Here is a 19,333-nt window from a genome sequence, read left to right on the forward strand (position 1 = left end):
TCTTCCTAATTTTGATCAAGTGTTTGAAGTTAGCTGTAATGCTTCTAACAGCGGCATTGGTGCTGTCTTAAGCCAGGTACCCTATCGCCTTTTTCAATTAGAAGCTCAACAATGCTAAGCTTAGGTATTCTACCTATGACAACGAATTATGTGCCATTGTTTGAGATCTCTAACATTGGAGTCACTATCTCTTGAACAAAGAGTTCATACTCTTTTCTGATCATGAGGCCCTTAAGTATTTAAATTTTCAATAGAAAATCAGTTGTAAGTATACATATTGGAGTTAGATCTTGCAGTTTTATCCATTCCTTATTAAGCATAATGCTGAAACTTTAAACTCCATAGCTGATACTCTTAGCCATCGACATATGCTACTCACAACAATGCAGACCAAAGTTGTGAGGTTTGACTTTATCAAAGAGTTATATTAGGATGATCTTAATTTTCGAGGAGTGTGGGAAGTAACTACAAATCAACCTTTTCACTAGTTCTATAGACATGACGTGTTTCTATTTCAAGGCAAAGCCCTATATATTCCACATAATTTAAGAAGCACATGACAATAGATTAGTTAGACATTTCGAACGGGATAAAATAGTTGACCTAGTGAAGGAGAACTTTTACTGGCCTCGACTTGAATAAGATGTTAACAAGCATATACAGTGTCACGCCCCAAATGAGAGCGACCGGCACAAGATGAGAACCATTTCACACATCCCTGTAAGCTTTAAATCGTAAATTCATTCTATATCTAAAATGAAATTAGATTTATATTGGAATTATAACACTTTTGACACTAATAATTATAATAAAGTTTCAACATGTTCATAAAATTTTTGACAGAATCTCTCATGTAAATGAAATCTCGCAAACTTTCTACAATACATTGATGCAATCAAAATATCAAATAAATCAAGTCTAGTTGATAGAAACATATATATAAAAATAAAAGTCCTAGTTATAGCTTGTGTGGAGCATCTAACCATACTTTTCAAAAATAAAATAAAAATAAGATACATAAACATTAATAATTACATCAAAGAAAAATTTCAATCAATCCTCCACCTGTCTGTAAGTACTCAAGGATCGACAGGAAGATCAATGTTAGCTAAGGTATTTAAGACTAAAAATAATTTTTCAGTAAATAACATCCCAACAACAAACAATAAAACATAAATAAAATGAAAAATTTGAAATAGTTATGTAAGTTAAATAGACAACAATTTTTGTCAAAATTTAATAAACTTCATAGTAAAATGGCTGTAGAAAATTTTAAATAAAATCTCAAATCATTGAACTATTATAGCAAATAATAATATCACTTGATTTCAAGAAAGCACATAAATGAAATAAATATTTATAAATAAATTACTAAATAAAAACCAATGAAATGTAAAATCATCAAATGATTAGATTCATAATTATAGAGACTTATCAAAACAATTAACAAGTGTGGACACATAATCCACAAGGATAAATAACCAAACGTGGCTTATGCCATAAAAACAAATGTGGACACACAGTTTACGAGGGTAATACTAACCAAACACAGCCAAAGCCATGAAACAAACGTGGACACACAGTCCACAAGAGTAATGCTAACCAAACGTATCTTGAAGCCATGAAAACAAATGGGAGTACAAGACCTATGAATAACAGATGTGAGAATAAAGCTTATGAAAATCAAACTACCCAGTCATTGATCATGGTGCGCCAAGGGCTAACGGAACTGCTGTTACCAACTAGTGTTCAGTATAAAGTTCCTTTCAAATCAATTTTAAACATGCGAGAAAATAATCATTATTGAATAAAAATTTCATTTTCAATGTTGAACTCGCATGAATCATTTTTTGGAGCAATTCAATGATTTCCAGAATGAAATTTTATAATTAGAATCCAAACTTATATTTACTGATAAACTAAAATTATCAAATCTAATAAAGATAACTTCACAAAATAAAGTATTTTAATCAACAAAATATCTAATAATCATATTATTGTTGTAAAAAGGATTTGTATAAAAATGTAATATTTTAGGAAAGAAAATTTTATTAGAATATCAGTTGGGATGCTATCCACTTACTTAAAATTCTCAAGAGATCAAATTTCACCTCTCGCAACTTCAATCAAACTCTCATTTTCCAAACACCTTTAGATCTCTATGGCAAAGAGCAACGAGAAAGAGATGATTTAGATGGTTGAACAAGGGAGAGGGAAAACTGAACGCAGTTCGCAATAACGAAAAGAAATTGGATCAACAAAACTAGGCTAAGCTCAAGATAGCACTGCTAATGGCTCCAGCAACTTGGTTTCTTACCCCATTTGTAACTTGAATGCAAATGCTAAAGATAGAGTAGCTATTGAGGAAGAAAGATAGAGACGGAGAGCGAGTAGGAAGGAGAAGATATTGTGTGAAGTAGGAGAAGAAGAGGAAAGAGTGACATACCCCATGGCCACCAAAACAGTGATGACACCGGACCACCCAAGAATAAGGCACAATTGCTGCTCGAAGGAGATCCTACAGCAACCATCATAATAGAAGAACAATAAAGGAGGAGACGTAATGGATAGAGGGAAGATGAGGATTGACATTGGACAAAGGGAACAAACATAAACCACCAGTGCACCCACATTGATATCGATGATAGCAGATCGAGGAAGACGGTAAACCAAGACTTGAAGCTTCTGGAAATATATTCTTTGCCTCTTTCATGGATAAAATGCAAGACTAATTGGAAAAGAAGAGGGAAGAAAAAAAATATTTGATAGTTAAGTGAAAGGCATTTTAGTAATTTCACACAAGTTAAATAAAAATAAAACCCAACTCTTACTTGAGAATTCAAACCCAAAACCAAAGGGTAGCCACTAAGAAAGTTTTCCACTAAGCTAGCACCATTTTCCTTATCATATTTGTTATAAAATTAATAAAAATACATTCAAAATACCTTATCATAAAATTTAATATCAATTAAATTCTAGGTCATTACATATAGAAATGCAGAATTTGCCACTTGGCCAAATCTAAAGGTCAGAATACATAGGTTATACATGCATTTGCCAATTCCAGAAGTACCTTGGGAAGATATGACCATGGATTTTATTTTGGATTTACCACGGACTCAGGTAAAAAGATTCTATCATGGTAGTTACAGATTATATCTCAAAAATAGCCCATTTCATTCCATGTCAAAAGACCAATGATGTTGTTCAAGTAGCAAATTTATACTTTAAAAAGATTATTAGTCTTCATGATATTCCCAAGACTATCACTTCTGACCGTGATGTGAAGTTTCTCAGCCACTTTTGGTGGACTCTATAGAAGAAGTTGGGAATTAAGCTTAAGTTTAGCAGCATCAGTCATCCCCAGATAAACAGTTAAATAGAAGCTATCAACAGGATTCTTGATAATTTTCTTTACAATTTCATAAGGAAGAATTTGAAACAATAAGACCTCATTCTTGTTCAAGTTGAATTTGCCTACAATAACTCTGTCAACTAAGCAATTAGGAAGTGCCCATTTGAAGTTATTTACGGCACTCATCCTCTTAGTCCGTTAGACTTGACCCCTTCACTTGATAAGCAACAATATAGTTCTGATGCTAACTAAAGGGCTAAGAAAATTAATAAGTTGCACGAGCAAGTTCATGAGCGAATTCAAAAGCAGAATTTGAGATACAAAACTCAATGTGATAAGCATCGAAAACAACAAACTTTTAATGTGAGAGACTTGGTTTAGATACATCTATAAAAGGAATGATTTTCTAAACAACAAGATGCCAAGCTGTCCCCAAGAGTTGATGGTCCATTTAAAATTGTGCAAAAGATTAACAACAATGCTAATAAGGTGGAATTGCCTGGTTCTTATGGAGTGTTTGCCACCTTCAATATTGCTTATCTATCCCCTTACATTGACAATGATGTTGAATTTGACTCAAGGGCAAGTTTCGTTCAACCTGAGGAGGATGAAATGGAACAACAGTAGCAATGAAGGAATGGGAAGAAATGTGTGGAAGAGCAAAAACTGTTGTCCATTGGGTCACCACCATTAACACAAATAATAAAGCAATTGTAACTTGTCATTTATTTCCTTCGTTCCATTTAAGACTTAGAATAGTATAAATAGGATAGTGTTTTTGTATACTGGCATCATGTTTTGAAGCAAGAAATTAGAGTATATTTTCTCTTCTACTATATCAAAAAGACAAAAAGAATTCCTTTTTTCATTCACAATATCTCCCTCTTTTTTCAATTACTTTTTCCCCCTTTATTATTTCCCCCTTCTCCCCTCTCTTTATATAGTCATCAATATTCAATTCACAGAACAAGGGGACAATTTAGCAGCAGAACTGCACATTCCTAATGTTACACACAATATACATTTCTAAACAAAACATTTCTAAAATCACTAGGCTTTCATTGCTGGTAACATTTTATGGAGTGTCATTCTCGGGAGCCACAATGGACCAGTAATTTGCTGCATAGCCATGTGCTCTAATTCTCTGAACTATAAGTCCCGCCCGTCTCCACATGACATGTTTTGGTTAACAATTATTTAAATTGGATCCCTTAAATTGATTTCACAAGTTCAGAGAGAGATAGACACATGACAATGAGTTATAACAGTGAAACTCACTATTATGATTCTATTTCTCTTTTCACTTTAGAAAACTTTAAGATCCTCACATGTTAAAGGGATCTGTGCTCATGATCATGTGGTTAGTGCATCCGGGAGAGAGTTGGGGGATCCAAGAATTTTACCACCAACGTCAGGAAAGGTCTCATGACCTGGAAGTGCACTGACTGTCCCATCTGCGCTGATATGAACTGGATACTGCATCAAGTGTCCCCACATGATCCCTGCATCTTCGGATACATATGCAGCCCAGTTTCGTTCGGCAACGTTGTTGACATATCTCACACATTGCAAGCTCTCTGGTTCATCAAGAGTATCTTCAACACTGCCCAGATGTTCAGCCCATAGTGACATTCGGTAACCATACACCTACATCATTATAATTTTTGTTGAAATTGTAACTGAAGAAAGTACTCCATGGAATGGAATGGACCCCAAAAAAAAAACCTTTTTAGATGAATAAAAAGTTATAGTTATTGTTAAGTAATGACAATAAGGATATTAACAGATATTGCATGCCTCATTCTTCATGCAACAGAATCCTTTTTCCATTAAGTAACCAAATGAAGCCTTCAGATATGAATAAAAGGCTAAGTCCCACAAGATTTTATTTGTTTAGTTGAGTAAAGTTGTGGTGTCAAGTTTTTTACCCGTCAATTTGGACCGTCAAATAATTTTTTAGTAGATGTTCATGTACGATATTGTCCCAAATATGAATACAAGGAAAACAAAATAACAATACTGTAGTTCAATCCCGTTGTACATTGATGATAGAGATTAAGACAATTATCACTTGAGTTCTTGAATCTGGATTCAGTGATTGTACTTAGCATATGTATTGAGTTTCTGTACCATCTAAGCCGTTGAAATCTAAATCAACGGTTCAGATAAATCCACTTATTCATAAATCTCAAGTAGAGTACAAATTTATAACTATTGATCTGAATTTTAACGGTTTAAATGGTACAAGCATTCAATACCTATATTAAGTGAAGTCGCAGAATCCAGAGTTTTTTGTAATTGACTACTTTGAATTTGTTCTCTTTCCTGGGATTCTCTCCCCTGTTACTCCAGTTCTTATTTTATCAGTGGTAATGTTACTTACAATTATTTCGTTAAATTCAATCCTTCTCACTAGTAACCTATGTGCATAGCAACAGAGATCTATATAAAGAAGTATGCAATTGCCAGTAATTGAAATTCAATTCCATTTTGCATGATTGTATTGATACATATATACATCTGCGATACCTTATTTGGACATTGGTCTTTGTAGTTAATATTTAATGTTGTTTCTATTGTTCTAGAATTTATAATTTCATCCTTATTGATTTCTAGAAAAGACGTTAAACATCAACCAATGTTCCATTCAATTTTGTTGATGTGAATAATCATAGGAAGAATAACATTCATGTCCCTTGTAAGGAAATTATTCACTCCATGATCCTTAAATACATGAGTCTTCTGAGATTGATAAATATTATAGGGTAAAAGGGCAAAAGTACTCACAAAATGGTCAACCAAGAACACCAGTGTCCTAAAGTGAAAAAAGAAAAAAAAATACCCATAACGTTACATGAGTGGGTGTAAAAGTGATCAAACCGTTAACTTTAACCTAACGCTGTTAACTTTGACCGTTAAATGCTGATTGTGCATGCCACGTGTTAGTCTTTGCTGATGTTGACTAATAAAGGGGCAAAAATACCCATGAAATTGTCAGCCAGGAGCAAAAATACCCATAACGTTACCAAAGTTAGTGCAAAAATGACTGATCCATCAAATCCCTTAAATGTTGACTATTTAGTTGACACCTAAGCGGAAGTTGACCATTTTTTTGCTGATGTGGATAAAAAATATTCACAGATAAAATTCTTTAGAGGTTAATCGGTCATTGTATGAATATTATGTAAGAACATGTTTTTTTTTTTGAGCGAATATCAAATTAAATCACTTGTTTCTTTGCAGTATTGGCGAAAATCATTTGAAAATTTTGAACTTATCATGATAATTGTTTAAGGTTTTGACAATGTTCTTCAAGTAGGGAAGAAGAAAAATGAGTGGAGAGGGAAGAAGGAAGGAAGCAAGATATGTGGCGATGAAAAAAAACCATATAGCATGGATTTTGATAGGTTAGTCACTATTACACTTACTAAAGTAATATTATGGTTACTCATATAATGATTGATCAACATCTGTAAAAATTCATCTGGGAATATTTTTTGTCTACATCAACAAAAAAAATAGTTAATTTCTGTTTAGGTGTCAATTAAAAGGAATTTGATGGATTGGTCATTTTTTCACCAACTCTAGTAACATTATGTGTATTTTTGCTCTTGGCTGACAATTTTGTGGGTATTTTTATCCCTTTATTAATCCACATCAACAAAGATTGACACTGTAACATCCTAAAAATTTTAAGACTCAAATTTATTTAAAAAAAATAAATAAAAATAAAATAAAATATCTATAATTAAATTAAAATTTAGAATAATTTAATAGAGGCCCAGAGTTTGAATTTTACTAAGAAAAAGTTTGGTTTTATTTGATTTTTAACTATAGGAAAAATTACCAAAGTTAACCCGGGCTTTTGTGCAATAATAAAAAATGTTGGGCCCTTTCTTGTAATTTTCTCCAAACTTTTTGACCAGCAATTTAAAGACCAAAATTGATGCAGAAACGCAGAAATTGAGTTGGAAAGGAAAGGAAAGGAAACGTATGAGAGGGAGAGAGGAAGAAGAGAAGAGAAAGGGAGGGAGTTAGGCTTGGATCTAGGAGTCTTTGCGACCGCTGCGAGCTCGGCTACACGATTGGTAAACTCCCTACTTCAATCCTCTTCTCTTTCTCTTGATTTTCTTCAATTTTTGGAAGAGAAAATTTTTGGATTTTGATCCCAAAGGCTTTATTCTTGTAAGCTTTTGTTTCTTTGGATTCTAGGGAGCATGTTTTGAGTTTCTATATAGTGATCTAATGTTTTGAGTGAATAATTGGATGAAAAGAGGTGTTTTGGGCACAAAATAAACTTTGAAAAATTGGGTTTTTGCTCCTCAATGGTTTAAGCCTATTGATTTAGTTATAATTTTGCTATTTGAGCCCAATAAGATTTAAATTAAGGTTTGGTTTTCATTATAAGGGCTAATGGTGAAAGTTGGTGGCACTAAGTAAAGGTTTTTAATTGATTAAAAAATTATATAAATTGAAAATTAGCCTAGTGATGGCTAATAAATGGTTTTGGTGGTTAAATGATACTATGTGAATGGTTGGTTTAATATATGGACCATTAGGGTGGAGTATGACTCATTGACCTTAGTTGTGTGGTATAAGTTATAGTCTTCATTAATGCTATTTGTCATGATAAGTGATGTGAATCACTTATATGTTGTAGAAAATTGTTGGTGGAACTTATTGAGAAGTAAGGAACAAGTCGAGCCCTATTTTGTACAAGGGGAACCCTTTTAGTACCAAAGGGTTGAGGTAATAGGGGAATTTATATTTCTTATTACTTTGTTTTAGCTATTTTTGAATAAATATTACTAGTTATCATGCATTACATGTTTTAAAAGATTAAATGTGCTTTATAAGGGGTTATGGGGTACTACTTTGATTATAGTGCAAATATGTTTTCTAATTATTTAATAACAATGTTTTTATGGAAATGAGATTTATAAATATTATACTACTTTAGAGTGTTGAATGGTCAATACTCAGGAAAGGTAGACAAGAGTAAAAGACATGATCTCGGTGGGAGTTCACCAATGAGAAGGTGTGGATTTTTGATATTCTATGGCACACTGTCAGTACTCAGTGTTGTCTTACGTATTGTGGGCTCAGTGCACTAAAGTGGTTAGTGTATTGAGTGTTCGACACGTCTCAGTGGAGGAGGGAATCCGACATATGAAGTATGAGGTTGAGTGCCTAGGCCAAGGTAGCCCTCACATGGAGAGTAAGTCGGGCTGGCTCTGGGAGGGAGTTAGCTTTGACTGCTCAGGATTCACGTCGAAGGGGCATAGGCGGTTCGGTGGATTAGATCATGCCTTAGATTATGTTTTGTGCCTGTAGAGGTACAAGTAGGTATAAGGTTTACCTGCGAGTTAAAGAGTACCAGGGGGCATTCTGTTGGTCATGAAAGGCCATACCGGCCTAGGTCATGCATTCATGCATTTTAAATGGCTAAATTATATACTATGTTGAATTTATTATTCATTTATTTGATTATGACTTACTTTGTAATAATCAATATAAATTTCGCTATTACTGAGACTATGGTTGTCTCACCCCTTTCTTTTCAATATTTTAGGTCCAGGCGAAGGATCTAGTGGTGGACGGGGAAAGGAGCAAAGCTAGGGGTTTGCTTGTAATTTGTAAAGAACTACAACCCCTTTCTTTTGAGCAAATATATTGTAATGTATTTAAGATTAGGGTGCCAGTAGGATATGATTATGTGTGTGTGTGTGAATATGTGTGGATTGTGTGCTTGTGTATGAATTTTTGTCTGTTTGCAGACTTGTGGCTAGGAAACTTGGTTATGGTGTGTGGTTTTGATGGATTTACTTAGTAGACCAAGTTTCTATTACAAGCATATCTTTATTTTGATATATATATATATGTGATTTTATAAGCAAATGCAAAGTGGTTGCATTGCAAATGGTGTGCTATGGGAAAACATACAGCTTGGATAGAGAGAGTGGGTGCGTGGGCCCCACAAGGAGCTCTGAGCCAAGTGAAAATGTTTAGCATATGTATTTATATAAATACATGGTATTTGGATTGATTTGTGACCACTCTTGTATGATTTGTGCATTTTGGGGGTTTAGGGTCCATTTTGGGAAATGGCACCCGGGTGGTCAAATTTTGATGTATGGGGGTTTTCCATCATTTAAATGTTCTATCAAGTGTTTTTAATCTTATTTGACGTGTCCAAAGTGTTTCCACAGGTTTGTGACCATTAGGATGGGATTTGGACAATTTTGAAAATGGTTTTTACCAAAAAGCTGCACTTTTACATCCGGGTGTCCAAATCTTAATCCGACCGTTGGATTTCTCTAAAATTTGGGTCACAAGTAAAACCTTTTATAAGCTTCGTGTGGGCTTTGGAATCATGTCGATCGGATATCGGACGGAGAAATGACGCACTCCGGAATTTGGTCTGGAGGTGCTGTCATGACAGCATTAAATTGCTGTCATGACAGCTACAGTATTGATTTTATAACCTGCACAAAATTCAATCCGTCCGTTGGATATTTTTAAAATTTAGTATGCTAATAGTATTCTTTAAAATTGACATGTGGGCTTTGGAATCACTCTGATCGGAGGTCAGATGATGAAATGGTGCACTCCGGAAGTTGGTCCGGAAGTGCTGTCATGACAGCTTTTTAGCTGTCATGACAGCAAAAATAATCAAATTTTTAACATGTCTAATTTTAAATCCGACCGTTGGATCTTTTTGAAATTTGGTATACTTATAGTACCCTTTGAATGTGACGTGTGAGTTTTAAAATCACTTTGATCGGATGTCAGATGGCGGAACGACGCCTCCCAGAAGTTGACTCGGGAGGGTTGTCATGACAGCAATTTAAATGCTGTCATGACAGTATCTTTTTATTTCTCTTTCATCTAACTTTCTTCCGTGCGCTATAGTTAGAACCTATAATTTTTTTTAAGGTTTTAAATGTTTACTTTGCAATCGTATATTTGCTTAATGATTTAAATGGTTTGTTTCCTAAGTTGGTTTTAGGATTAACTCCTTAACCACACTTAGTTTATTTGAATTGTGTGATTTTTGGATAACACTCGGGGCAAGTGTTACAGACACGGGGCATGCACAATCAGCATTTAACGCTCAAAGTTAACGGTTTGATCACTTTTACACCCATTCATGTAACATTATGAGTACCTTTACCTTTTTTCTCACTTTAAGATATTGAGTGTCCCTGGTTAATCATTTTGTGAGTATTCTTGCACTTTTATCCAAATTATATAATATACTAACAACTTTTTTTTTAACAGGGACGACAAAGTATCAATAATTTCCTTACAAGGGACCAAATATCATTCTCCCTTGACCATATCCTATCTGAGAGATTGAGATTCTGAATATATATGACTTGTGTCATCAAAAAGAAAAAGAAAAAGAAAACAAAGAAAAGGAAAAGAAAGGGCAAAAATACATGAAGATAGGATGTAGTAAAAAATTAGGTCCTTTACAATCAAGTAATCAAGCATTCAGAATCAGAATTATAATGACGTAAAGGGATGAATAAGGCTCACTTCTACTCTTGACATTCATTTCTTCTGTTCTATCTCTCTAAAGGTATTATATGTAATCAATTAGTGACTAGAAAGCATCTAGATTTATACATGTTTAACGTTAGCAAAACTTCTAATTTTTTATCTAGGACTAGAAGGGTCACCATGAACAATTGCCAATATTGCTACGGTGGCACAAACCACCCCATAAAAGAAAGAGAGCCAGAGAATTCTAACCTGGCCATGCGGACGAGTCTTCTTTGCTTTCTTTGTGTATTTTGGTTGATAAGCACCCATTGCGATTTCTGTGTCCCTTGAACCATCCAAGGATCTCTCGTTAATATTTGCAGATCCAATGAGTACGTATTCATCATCAACTATCATTCCTTTGGCATGAACATAGATCATAAACCGTCTGAATTTTTTCACCGAAGCCTGCTTAAGGAAAGTGGTTAAAAAAAGACTCAACAGAATATTACAAAATTTTTGGAGTAGAAATACAAAAGTTGATATTGTAAAGAGTTAAAATCTATAGAAGCCTGCAAATATATTTGCACATAGTAAGTGATTTTTTCATTTTCCTCAAAAATAATAACGATCTTGCAGCTTCTCTGTCATATATGTAAGTGACTAAGTATGCTGAATATTGAATACAGAATTTCCAAAAACCATCTTTGCATTTTGGGGCCAAAATATGAAGGATTAAAACCCAAATAAAACTGATTTCCCTCAAAAATCAAGGGGGAAGAACTGTTATGAATTCCCAAATAAATCAGATTTTACAAGACTGATTCAGCTTTTTGTGGCCAAAGTTTAGTAGTCAGCAATACACAAAGTAAAACCAGCACGAAATGACAATGCCAACTTCTATCTTTCTAAAGAATAGATTGCTTGTGAGCAAAGAGATAAGAATGCAATATTGCAATGTATCAGTGAATTCATAAACGCAAAAACAACAAACTTTTGAAGCGAACTTAGATATGAATTAACTGCTTGAACTTGGCGCCAAATTCAGTGATCATAACTGCATATGATTCAAATAGTTTGATCAAAATAAATGAGGGGAGTGTAGCATACCAAAGCACGGCTTTCAGCTGTATGAAATGCCGGTGATGGACTTGGAGAAATTTGAGGCTCACGCTTTCCAAGGCAAAAAAAATTGAGATAATCTTGTGGGTGACAGCGGTCAGCGAGACCTGCCTTTTTAAGGGCATCAGCAACAATCCTGTACATCATAGACATTGTCTGTCCCTGCAGTCATTCAAATTTCATACACAAAGGTTGTAAGAAACACCTAAAGTTGCATGTGGATTTTTATCACTTATGGATTTGTTCGTCTTCATAAACATTCACCAAAAATCAAAATGGGAAATTTAGTCTTGTCTTTTCTTAAATACTTATACGTACGTTCTTCGCAAGTGCTATTGCATTCTGCTTTGCATTATTGTTTGCCAACATCTCCCACCACAATTACATAAGACTTACTGACATCACCCCCTCACCACACATTTATATAGTTGTGATTAATTTTCTAATCATTCAATGTGGGACAAGCATACATATAATATTTTGCTTGCTACATTAGTCACAAATTAAGGCTTGTCACTTACACCAAAATAGCTTAATCTAATTTGGAAGAACTCACCACACATTTATATAGTTGTGATTAATTTTCTAATTACTCAATGTGGAGCTATCATACATTTAATAGTACTAAGATCAAGGAAAAACCAAGCGCAGCCTCAGCCAATCATGACCATAGGGCGCAAACTGGACTTGTTGACCTGAAAAATGTTTAGCCAGTGAACACATTAAAAATTGGTCTGACCTGCCAGAACAATATTTCTTGTACAGCAGCACTAGATGGAACCCCTTCTGGCCACATGGGGATCACTATATACACAGAAAAACGTTCTTTAGCACTGATCTTGCTGGCAATTTTCAAAGCCAACTCCATAGGAACCAAGTTATTTGCACCTGTTGAAGTAATACACATAAAATGTTATCCCCTAAATATATGCTCATAAGAACCACAGAAATGTGTATATGGAAAGATCAAATAATTAAGTAAACACAGGAAAGCATAAGTATGCAGTGCCTTTAAACCCCAGCACGAGAAAAGTTTATGCGTAGGCTCTGAGTAACTAAAGAAAATCATGATGAAACAGGGGGAAGAAAACTACAACATTGACCAGATCTTCAACGGTCCTTTTTATATTCAAAATTACCTAGTACACTTGAAAACAATAAGCTAAAAGATATCGATGCCAGATTTTACACCGGTTAAAGGTGAGTTACATGAAACCATGTTTTCTTTATGAAGTGGGAGTATCTCATAATGTAGATCAAGAAATACCAATAGAATTGGCCAAGTCTAGACCGTGTTCATTTTTCTACAAATTTAGAGCAACAGGTAGCAATAGAATTATGTTTTAAAACAAATTAAAAGCACCCACACATTAAGTTTACCCCAAAAAAAAAAAAAAACAAAGCATCCAGACATTCAGATATGGGCAATCATATCTTCATAATACGGTACTGATGTTAATGTAAATAACAAAAGGAATGATGGAAGAAAGATTTGAGGCAAGAAGAAAGAGGAGGAGATTTTAGAAAAAGAGAAGAGAGTAGAATTCAACAGAAGTCTCAATTCCAGATCCAACTCAGTGATAACTGAATAGTAATACTTGATCTATCCCAAAAAGTTCCAATTTACTAAATACGCCCTAATAACCCCACCCTAATAACCCCACGTTACATATAAAAACTCAAATCATACTAAATTCTCCATTCATAAAAATGCTAACATTCCATGATCCTAACATTTTTTATATTTCTTTCCATTCCAGCTTATATGCCTTGGACGTTCAGAACAACAAAATCACGAGTAAAAAAAGACGAGATCACTAAAGTCATTGTATGTCTAATATAAAGGCTATAATATTGAAAAGTTTCACTTCATATACCTGCAGTTTTGTAGGAAGGCCAATGAAATGAGGATCCAAGAAAATATTGATTCTCTATATATATGAAGCGTTGAGCTGATCTTATTGCATATACATAAGCAGCATGAACGCTTTTGTCAACTTTCAAATTTTTTCCACAGATTAGATTCTGAAAACAGTCAAGATTAGAAGTAGAAAATCAAGAAGGCACTAACAGATAAAGAAAATAAAAATTGGGTTCATTTAAATTATCATTAGTCCTTGTAGTCTCCTTCAATCTTTAATTTGGTCTTTGTAGATTGAAAACTTATATCCGAATTCTTAGAGTTTTAATTTTTTTTAATTTAATTTCTATCATTAAACTTTGGCCAGTAGGGAATTTAAAAAAAATATTGCATAATTATAAGGATTTAATTAGAAATTTATACACAATAGGACCAGATTAAAAACTGAGCGAAAATCGAAGGACAAAAAGAATAATTTGAACAAAAAGCAAAATTGTTTTTGAACAACCTTCTTCTCACCTGAGCCTTAGCTTCCATAACGTCCTTTGGAAAACCTTTGACAGATCCAGAATCTATGGACCGAAATACCTGTAATTAATGCTGGCTTGTAATTATAGGATTTTATAAAGGATGATATGGTGTTATTCATTGATTTCTATCAGCATATTTTGTGCACACCTGCACATTCCAAGTCTCAGGATCGTTTTCTTGAGTTACGTGAACATTTGTATCATCATCAACACGAATAGATGGTGTGACAATCCATGATATTCGATCAAGCCTAAGCAAGGCATCATCACGCCAATTTGTAACCTTGTTTAGCCTTATGTTACGCCATTTTTTGGCTTTCCTCCATCTTTGCTCAAAATTAGTTAATATATCATATGCAGCTGGCCCCTCAACTTTGCAATGCAAGTCATGCCATGGTTCTCTTGGTCCACCAGTATAACTCGACTATAATACACAAAAACTAAATCAATATCACTTTTTGCAAATTTCCATTTAAATAATCTTTTCCTTCCTTTCCTGGTGCTAATTCTTGCTTTGACATTGTCATCAATGATGAAAATGTCAGCTCTTTTAATAATCAATACACAAAATCACCTTATAAAGCAATACAAAGTCATACAGAGTTGCTTAACTGCAAATTACTTGGATACTCTGGCCAGTCAAGTCACTATTGTTTGCAGCTAAATGGATTTCAAATCTAAAGACAAAAACTAAGGGTAGTCTAATTCTCTAATTCAAGAGACAAAATCAGCACATTGACATGCCCAAAGACAAAAGTCGATAGTCTATATTCCTGGTTTTTTTTTTTTAATTCACATTAATTGGAATCCTATTGCCCTTTGTTGGCCCTCTTTGTCTAACAAAAGTAAACTTTTTCATTTCAACATAACTACTCCAAGAATTGACAGAAGATTTAGGAAGCATTGCTGCATGTGTTAGTTTAAATTCTCTCTCCTAATCTCTTAATATTCGGTCTTTTCACTATAGGAGTATACCGTATCCTCCTCTCTAGTATCTTCTTTGCCAAGAACCATGTAATTCAAACAGAAAAGACAAACCACATATCTCCCGTGCCTTGAACTGAAATTAAATTTTAAGAGAACTCGATTAGACCACTTGTTCTTGCAGATCCAAATTGCTATTAATAATCACATGAAAGTTTATGATCTGGAGTGAAAGCCCAAAATTGATTTCTCATCATCACAAACATGGCCATTTATCAGTATACATTTTCGCTCTTGAAATGTGGATTAAGTGAATAAGTGATACCAAAAAAAAAAAAAAAAAAGCGAATAAGTGATAAATCAAAGACCACACCATTCCTTGTGATGAACTGTAACCAAACTTCAATAAAGAAAATAGGAGAAGGCAAGTATCAAACTGTGAATAATGCTGGTATTTCATTGATAAAAGCTCTGAATTGGAGAAAACAGAAGCAGATAAACAGGAAGGCTACATGTAACAAGTCACAGGCCAAAGCTCCCAAAAAGGGAAGGAAGGGACCCAAGACGAATAGAAAATAAAATAATGAACAGAAGTATAAATACCCAAAGACAGGAAAAGCAGCAATGAGAATGCAGATCAGCAGGGCCTAAAATTGGAAAAACCTATTTTAGAGAACCAGCCATTAGTGATTGGCCAACGGATTCAATATACGACTTGCAAATTTTTAGAGATGCACAGGGTGCATCTAATGAGGACAGTCCCGATTTTCTTAATTTAAAAAAATCTGAACTGTCCAGAAAAGATGTGCAAGAAACCAAATTTTTGAGAGATTTGAAGAAGTAGCCATCGGAGATCATCAGCCTCAGATTTGGGTTGACAAGCTGGTTATCTACACAGACTCTAGACCACTTAGTAATAAGAGGTCTAATACCATGTCAAGGACCACTTCCTAGACAAAAGTTTAAGCTGAGTGAAGGTCAAAGAAAAATTTGATAATAATCTCTAAAATTCTTCAGTCCAAAAAGGTCAATTAGTTTGTGGACATCCTATATTTCTCGTATCCATCTGTTCACTCCTTTTCCCACTTTCACCAAGCTTCCGATTGTAGTTCTTCATATATTTTCCTGCACTCCTGCATTACTTTAGCTGCTACTTGGCAAGAGAATCGTCTGCCATGTTCACCATTTTTAGGGAGGGATAGAGTGGGGACTACGCCAAGATTAAATCAGGATAACATTCTTCATATATCTAACCTTTCTAGTCAAGTCGTTATTCTCATAATTATTTTTGTACCAAAACAAAAAAAAAATGCATGACATTTTTCTCTTGACAAAAATGCATTAGTAGATTCAAGTTTTTAGACTTTCCTTGCTTGCACTGACAAATTAAGAGAATCGTTATTGCATTATACCACTTACTGGAAGTATAGGATTGTGGAAATCATCTTTAAAAACAGTATCAAGATCAGTGAAGAGCCGATGCTCAGGGGTATCATATCTGCCATCGCATAGATCCAGGCCACCAATAAAAGCAGTTATTTTCCTATTATTCCCAGAAGCTTGAGTGTCAACAAGAACGCACTTCTGATGATGTGAAAAAAGTGTTCCCACAACCTGCAACAAACAATCCAATTAAATATGTACTCCTTCTTTAGTATATTAGGAGGGTCAGAACTCTAGATCTTTACTTACATGCCACCTCACCCTAACCACCTTACCTAGCCTGAGGTAGCTTAAATATGTATGCTAGTTGAACAAACAATAAAAGGAACACTATGACATCTATCATTTAGGAGGATTAACTAACGTGAAGTCTTCCAGCAAATCAGAAGATATTGGTGTTATTCAGCAGTAAGCCAAGTGCTCTCGTCCTACATAATTTAAATTAGGAAGCGGGAATTACATACATGTTGCTTGAAGATACTGAGTTTATTGCTTGGATAACGTGGAGATAGCACGCAATGGACAGTGAGTGTTTAAAGAATTTTTTGTTGCTTCATCATGTGTCTGCATGACACCTTCCTGCAATCACACAAATCAGTTATCATAAAGCACACCGGGTTTAGATCTAACCGGTGGTGTTCACAATACAACAATGTTAAGCACTTCCGTTTATGTTCAATATTAAAATTAGATTTCAGGAACCTTAAAAGTTAATCATACCATGACCGAGGATTACTGTAAAACTCCAGAAGATAGTTCATTATAATTCACCCATAAAAAATGTCTTAAAATTACCGTTTCAAAAAAAAGGTGTCATGCGATGTTCTGTCATCCCAAATCAAGATAACCACGCGGACTCCTTCTTGTGATTTGTATTTCAACAATTCTCCAAGTGAAAGCTCTCCTCCAGTAGGTATAGGTTTTGTTGGTTCTCTGACAAGCTTTATAGGGTGGTAAATAGACCATCCTATAACATATATTAAATGGTGAGCTTCCAAAATGGCATGGCATATATCCTCCCAGCATCTACCCTGGTTAAGACTTTTCCACCCTCAAGTAGAATTTCAGGTAGCATACCATTTGGTACATGAGCATCTTGATAAAGAGTCACACTCCCACCTTTCCGGAGAGGGAAATATGTTTAGGGACACCAAAATAACTTGTCCGATCGTTGTCTCCCACGGCCACAAACTTCAAAGAAATATGCAACTCAGGATAAGGTTTTAAGCAGTTTCCATTGCCGATGATGGGAAACCAATCATTAACAGTATTTCCCAACAAAATCTTCTGGGCAGATATCTCCACGACTCCAATCAGTTCAGCTCCGAAAACGTCATCGTCTTCACGAGAAACACACTTTTTGAACAGGGTGAGCAACTGGCACAATAAAGCGTTCATCCCACACAGGGTTCTCACAATTAGATATGACTCTAGTTTGAACTACAGTAGCCCCTGCTAGAGAGACAGAGACATAAGGATCGCTAGTGATCATTTTATGTTTTCCAGAGTGTGTCTTGAGTCCTTTTACAAAGGGAGGTGCACAATTGTTTCCTGCAGTGAAACATTTTCTCACGGTTTCAGTATGAAAATCCATATTTGGAAGATTTTTTGCTTCAATTATGTGTAGATCCAATTCCCCATGCAAGAAAACTGATTCTTCTATGCCTTTGATTCCTTGATTGGAGGCTTCTGGGAATGATGATCAACTTTACGATCCATTTCAACTGGTGAAAAATTCAGACAGTTGCACGCTCTCAACATTATATATTTCCTCTCTGGTACCAAACACCAAATTCAATTGTGCCTCAATCATGAACCTCTTAAAATCCATTTCCTTGCTCATATCATCTTCACGAAGTCCCAGATTTCTTTTTAGTTGTTTCTCATCCCCGATCTCCCTAAACCGATACAATTTGACATCTGCCACTGAAACCTGGTCAGATATACCGGGGGGAAATATATATTTACTCTTGATGGAATTAAGGCCTGAACTATAGACATGTAACTGAAGGCTCGTTAATTGATACTTTTTGGCTTAGAGGACTATTAGAGAACAAATGGAAACCAAATCGCAACTAGCATTTCATATAATGATATACAAACTGCACGTAGCTAATATACACATTCCATGATATTGTTATAATGTTACTAACATACAGTCATGTCCATGTTGAAATTTCGAGAAGAGCCATTTAAAAGATGGAGAGTGTAGAAGAATGTTGTCGAAGATGTACATCTGCCAAACACCATTTTGAACCAAATAACTGACAAATGACGATACATAGATTGCTCATTCAGCATTAAAATAAGTGCATGGATTCTGAAAAGATCAACGGTGTGCTAGGTGAATTAGAAAATGGAGTGATGGAAAATGAGATAAGAGCAACGTTGTAGTCTCCATTTTCACGCATTACATTGAAATTAAACGTGACTCAGAAGAGTATGCCTCAATTCTTTTTAATTCTCACCCGTCAATTCAAAAGCAAATGATATGGGAAATTAGACAAAATAATTTTACATACTAATCAACTTTTTCATTGACATTCAACATGATTCTAATTACTCATGGCGAATCATTTGGGGGAAAATAAATTTAAAAACCCCCAAAAG

At 34.7% G+C, this 19,333-nt stretch overlaps 1 pseudogene; it reads right to left on the minus strand.

Annotated features, from left to right (window-relative positions):
- Positions 1–3,854: 3,854 nt before the first annotated feature.
- Positions 3,855–18,959, minus strand: LOC129295412 (phospholipase D delta-like; annotated as a pseudogene).
- Positions 18,960–19,333: the final 374 nt, after the last annotated feature.

The sequence above is a fragment of the Prosopis cineraria genome, unplaced genomic scaffold (assembly GCF_029017545.1).
Source record: "Prosopis cineraria cultivar Desert tree isolate PC_DT_omini unplaced genomic scaffold, ASM2901754v1 PC108, whole genome shotgun sequence".
Lineage (NCBI taxonomy): Eukaryota > Viridiplantae > Streptophyta > Magnoliopsida > Fabales > Fabaceae > Prosopis > Prosopis cineraria.